Source organism: Trachemys scripta, chromosome 1 (genome assembly GCF_013100865.1).
Source record: "Trachemys scripta elegans isolate TJP31775 chromosome 1, CAS_Tse_1.0, whole genome shotgun sequence".
In the NCBI taxonomy this organism is placed as follows: Eukaryota; Metazoa; Chordata; order Testudines; family Emydidae; genus Trachemys; species Trachemys scripta.
In genome coordinates this window covers 226,200,328-226,206,813 of record NC_048298.1, presented here as the reverse complement: position 1 = coordinate 226,206,813, position 6,486 = coordinate 226,200,328, and positions in this window count along the sequence as shown.

Genomic DNA, 6,486 nt, shown 5'->3' with positions numbered 1-6,486 from the left:
GCGCCGCTGCTCCCCCTCCCTCCCAGTCTTGAGAGCCTGGGAGGGAGGGCAAGTAGCGGCGCGCGAATCAGCCGTTTCGCGTGCCGTGGCAGCAGCAGCGGAAGTGAGCTAGGGCTGCCGGGGCACATTTTTAGGGGCGGCATTCTGGCGCCGGCCATGCCGCCCCTAAAAATGTGCCGCCCCAAGCACCAGCTTGTTTTGCTGGTGCCTAGAGCCGGCCCTGACTGCAACCTTGCAAAGGTGAGGTAAATCACTCCCTTTCCCCCTCCCCTTGGAGCAAGAGGGGAGTGCATGCATTTGGGGGCATTGTGATTCTCTGAATCACACTTCCTCCCTGGGATGTTCCTGGGATGGTGCAGCTTTTTAATGAAAAGACCCTTATTCACAGCTATGCCTAAGGGCACAATCTATCTCTAATGAACAAGTGCTGTGATAAATGCAAAACACCAACCTAGACTTTGCTTTACAAATGAATGAATTCTAGCATAAAGGAGCTGAAGGAGCACTGTGATTGGCAGCATACAAGAGCACAGATAATGCAGTTTTGCCACTAATCACAATTTTATTGCCAGTCTTGCTATGTTTGGTGTTTTTCTCAAAGTCCCCGCTTCTGAAGTTATGGGATTATGTGACAATCTCAGCTTTTTTTTTTTTAAAGGCAAGTTTTTAGCTTTCATAGTTGGGGGGCCAGGGAGTTGGAGAAGGGGCATGGGATCCCGGGGGGCAGTCAGGGGACAGGGAGCGGGGAGGGATTAGATGAGTCAGGGCAGGGACCGGGGGGGTTCGATAGGTTGCGGGTTCGGGGTGGGGGGGCTGTGGAGAGGGGTTGGGGCAGTCAAGGGACAGGGAGCAGGGGGGTTAGATGGATTGGGGGTTCGGGTGGGGCATTCAGGAACAGGGAGCAGTTGGATAGGTGTGGGAGTCCCGGGGATCTAGCGGGGGTGTGGATAGGAGTCAGAACAGTCAGGGGACAGGTAGGGAGTGGGATCCTAGGGGGGCAGTTAGGGTGAGGGGGGTCTCAGGAGGGGGCAGTTGGGGACAAGGAGAAGGGAGGCTTAGATAGGGGGTGGGGTCCCTGGGGGCGGTTAGGGGCAGGGGTCCCGGGAGGGTGTGATCTGGGGACAAGGAGCAGGGGGGTGTTGGATGGGTTGGAGGGTTCTATGGGGGGCAGTCAGGGGGCGGGAAGTGGGAGGGAGTGGCTAGGGGGCGGGGCAATCCCCCCCGTGGAGTGTCCTCTTTTTTGAAAGTTCAAATATGGTAACCCTATGCAAGCCACCTCAAAGGGGATAGGAAGGCAGTAGTGAAATAGTTCCACCTCTAGTCACATTAGACTGTTGAGCTGGTAAGGAGTATTTTGAGAGATGCTACTCCTGCATACCTATGTGTCTAGGAGAACTCAATCTCTCTGGAGCATTCCCAGTAGAGGTACAACTCCACACTACCCACAACATAAGGTTGAGCCTGTCAAGCACCAGTGGCCCACAGTCTTTTGCTCAGCACTCCAATTTGATCCCAACGACTTTCCTAGACATACAAGAGTCTTTTTTAGCTACTGTGAGTCCCACAAAGGGTAATACACATGCACACTTCTTCACCTTGAATAAGTGAGATATGTCATATAGTAGTTTTGTTTCTGGAAATAGGTGGCTACTCAGACTATAAATATGTTCACCAGTTACTCATACTGTTAATAATCGGGGAGAGTTTCAAAAATCCCTAAGAGATTTAGAAGCACCTGGATCCTTAGGTGCTTTTGAACACCCCCCCCCCATATGTTTATTAACAAATATGTATTGAATGCATATTTATAGGTGCACTTCCCTTGGACCAAAGAGGTATACACATGGCAGAAAAACATACAAAATAAAAATGGAGTTAACATTTAATGGCTCTAACTAAGACTTTCCATTCAGATGCCTTTTGTGCTATCTTGGAGATTTGGTTCCAGGAAGTAAAACAGTTAAACTAAACTTCAGAAATAGATAGTAATTTATCTGCTGTTTCCTCAAGGTGAGAAACAGGATGAGGTCTTTATGCTGTTTTCTGTGAAATGTAAAGTAGAACTGGTCAAAATTTTTCTTTTATTAAAAAGTAGCCTTTTCTGAAAATGAATGTTTTGCTGGAAAATTTTTGTTGTTTTTATACTCTCCAATTTTTCAATTATTCTTTTTATTTTTTGTTTTTCCCCTTTCCACTGTCTTGTTTCTTTTTTCAGTGGCAAAATGGAACTGGGAAAGGGGTGGGAGGGAGAAGAAGAGGAAGAAGAGGAGACAACAGGGGGAAACCCAGAAATGAAAAATGTTTGGCTTTTCAGGGGGTGTGTGTGGGGGGGAGGGGTTTGTAAAAAACATCAGAACATCTTGAAATTTTTCATGAAACATTTCAGAAAACAAAATTGTAAAAATTGTAAAATGTACCATTTTTTGACCAGCTCTAAGCAGCTCTGGAGCAGACTTTGACCTTGACTATGGCTAGAACTGTTACACATTTCCCCTTTTCGTGGGAGTTATGTATCTAGATAACCCAGCATAAACATGAGCATGTTATTTTGGATCACAAGTCCTAGTAAATTTATTCTATCTGTAATATTGTACTAAAAACCCCCTCAAAGCCTTTGGTCAAACATGTTTAATTAACCATGTTGGAGGATCCTGGTTCTCTCAGTGCTGCTGTTTAACCTTTTGTGTAGGTGTTGTCAGCTACTCTATTTAAAAATCTTGTCCTGTTGTAAAAGTGTACCTGCTCCTCCAACTCTTCTTTTTTCTCCTTCATATTATCTTATCACATATGCTCTGATGAGTTGGGTTGGAAAATATACTGCATATAATTGGAATATTCTGTCTTTTCTGTACCCTATTTGTACAATACCATTCCTCAAACCAGTACAAAATCCTTGTAAATTAGTAAAAATTAACTGTCTCCTTCTCTTGATGTTTTTCCTCTCCCAGTTCTCTAATACGTTGGCTGTCATCACTGCAAGGTCTTGAAATCAATTTAGCTTTAGTCCACACTGCATCCTATTTCAAAACATAACCTCGCCCAGAATTCAGTTAACCATTAACAGACATTTCAAGACATTAACAGTTTTAAGTAATCACTCCTAACACACCTAATGTGTTTATCTGAAGTCCTTTTAAATGTGTAGACTCCTTGAGTTTGAACAGCCTTGAGATTGCAGTCTTCTCATGTGCAATTACCTGTAAATATTTGAACATGTACCAGTGAGACTAGTCAGACTGATACTGCCTGCATTTGCAAACATTTTAACCATCAAAGAGATTAGTTCAGTACTTAAGATCTGTTCCTTAAAAGTTACCTTAACAATTAAAGGTTAACTTCTTCAGACTGTCTGATGTCACACATTCTCATTAATTATTTTAGTATACTGTGAGCATTATATGTTTAAATATTTAAGTTATAACATACGTCACGCCTCGCACCAGAATGTGGCCTTACATCCATTGGTGAATACCTTGCCGTCTGCACAGGAGTCAGATTTAATCCAGAATAGGCTCCATTGAAGTCAATGCATGAGAAGTGATATGCCCAAAGTACTTTATTATATACCAACTTTATATACCCCAGTTATATACACATAAATCTGACACAAATCACCCTTATCATGGGTGTGCATGTGATAAGATGTCTGCTTTGAATTGCTAGTGAGAATATGATTGTTTGTGTCCCTTTAGAAGTTTCATGTGGGATGTAATTAAGTCAGCTTGTCTAATGGGAGTACACTGCCAAAGAATTTACTGTGCACTGCCAACACAGTGTGTTTGATCACTAAGAGACTGAGCTGGCCACCCTCATTCTCAGTGAGTAGAATCATACTGCACGAATAATCCCACTGATCTCAGTGGGATTACTTGCAGAGTAAGGTACTACTCAACATGAGAAAAGGTATCAGAATTTGGCATTAAATGAGCTTTCTACCTGGAAAAGTTTGGGAATGTCCTATTTTGATTGTTCTTTTATACTCTGTCAGCACAGAATTTTCCTTTTGCCTATGAGATTCAACAGCATTATTTTTATTTACTGATTTATAAAAATACATCCGTCATGATACCTCTGCAGTATGGTTAGTGATTTAGCAGGTGATATTCTTCTCTTTGAAACAGAGAGTAATGTGGTACAGAACTACTGCTGTCCTTCAGGTGAGGTGCAAAAGTAAGGCATGACCACCTGTGATTCTTAACATTCTCATACCACTATCTCTAAGAGCAGGAGTCCTGGTGTCCTCACCAAATTCCAGTTAAAATACTTAGATTCTCTCCATCAAAATTCCCTCTTCGGTTCCATTTTGTGATGGAGTGTCCAACCCACACAATAGATAGCAGTTTAAATTAAATCAATTAATCTTGTGTTCTGCACCTGGAGGAGAGCCAGGGTGCAATAAAGCTGAATGGAAGATGAAGGCACAGGCTGGACTTGTATAAAGGGATGAAACCGAGAACAGAAAGGGGCTGCAGGGGAAGTAGTCTGCAGTCACTTTCAGAGAGAAGGGAAGTTTGTTTGGGGGCTACAGTGTCTGCCAAGAAGTCAGAGAGGGGAAGTAGTCTACAGTTATTCCCTGGGAAGCAGATGTTTGGGCTGATAAACCCCAGGGGGGAAGGAGGTAGAAGATAGAGAAGGGAAATAGGAGAGACTCCAGGGAAATAGCAACAGGGCCTGTGAGCAAGCAGACCATAATTGCTGGACATAAGGTCCCTGGACTGAAACCTGGAATAGTGGGTTCCCCTGCCAGCTGCTGGGAAAGTGGCACAGGACTTGGCTTTGGATTGGAAGTCTGTCTTAAATAGCATGCAGACAGCTGATCCAGTGGGACTTTCATACCCGAGAAGGGAAGGACTACTACAATGACCTGGCCGGAGGGCTGAGTCACGAAGAGGGAGCTCTGGGAGTCTCTAGGGTTGCCAACTTTCTAATCGCATAAAACTGAGCACCCTAGCCCTGCCCTTCCCCGAGGCCCCGGCCCCCACTCACTACATTCCCCCTCCCTTGGCAGCTCGCTCTACCCATCCTCATGCACTTGCATGGGGCTGGAAAAGGGGTTGGGGTGTGGGAGGGAGTGAGGGTTCCAGCTGGGCATGCAGGTTCTGGGGTGGGGCTGGGGATTAGGGGTGGGGATGCAGGAGTGGGCTCCAGGCTGGGGGGGGGTGGGGCCAAGGGATTCAGAATATGGGAGGGGGCTGTGGGTTGAGGCAGGGGGTTGGGGTGTGGGAGGAGGTATGGGCTCTGGGCTGAGCATGCAGGCTCTGGGCTGGGGTCAGGGATGAGGAGTTTGGTGTGCAGGAGGGGGCTTAAGTTTTGGGGTGGGGCTCAGGGCAGGGGGTTGGGGCTTGGGGTTCAGATGCAGGCTTACCTCAGGTGGCTTCCACTCAGTGGCGCAGCGGGGCTAAGGCAGGTTCCCTGGCTGTTCTGGCTCCGCCCTGCACCCCGGAAGCAGCTAGCAGGTCCGGCTCCTAGGTGGAGGGGGCCAGGAGGCTCCGCGCGCTGCTCTTGCCTGCAGGCACCAGCCTCCCGCTCCCATTGGCTGGAGTTCCCGGCCAATGAGAGTGCAGAGCCAGTGCTTGGGGCAGGGGCAGCTCATGGAGCCCTGTATCTCCCCCACCCCCACCTAGGAGCCAGACCTGCTGGCTGCTTCCGGGGTGCAGCATGGTGCCAGGACAGGTAGGGGCTAGCAAGCCTTAGACCCGCAGCACTGCCGACCGGACTTTTAATGGCCCGGTCGACAGTGCTGACTGGAGCCGCAGCAAGGGTGAGCAACAGGGGGAGGGGGCAGAGAGGAGGGAGTGGGGGGGAGAGGTTTTTGGGGGAAGAGGTGGTGTGAGGGCAGAGACTTGGGGGAAATGGACAGCACAAGGGCAGGCAGGGCCATCCCTAGCCATTTGGGTGCCCTATGCAGCCCCCCCACGGGGGGCTGTGTGGGCCATAGGCCTCCCCCCCCAACGCCCCAACGGTCTGGGAGGCAGGAGCTGTGGGGAGCCACTTTTGGGGGCCCCACAGGCCCAGAGTGGCCCGGGGGATTAGCAGAGGGACGGGAGCAGCCCGCTCCGCTTCCCTCACCCTGGCCCCAGCCGTGTTGCTGGGGGGAGGGGGCTTGGGGAAGGGATCCCCCCCCTTACCGGCAGCGGCGGGAAGTGGAGAAGCCTGGCCCCTGCCCACTGTACTCTGCCAGCTCCCAATCGCAGCGCTGCCCAAGCGACATGGCTGGGGCCGGGGCAAGGGAAGCAGAGCGGGTTGGGGCCACATCTCTCCACTTCCTGCACTCACTGGAAGCGGGAAGTGGAGCGCCGCAGCTGGCAGCGTAGAGCGGGCTGGGGCCTGGTTGCTCTGCTTCCCGCCGCTGCCGGTGAGTGCGGGATCACACTCACATCTTTGACCCTTCCCAAAATGCCCTGCGATGCTTGCAACAGCATTAGCAATATACAATGCTGGCCTGTCTCCCCCAGGGGGACCCCTTGAGGGAGGGGGCCATTGGGG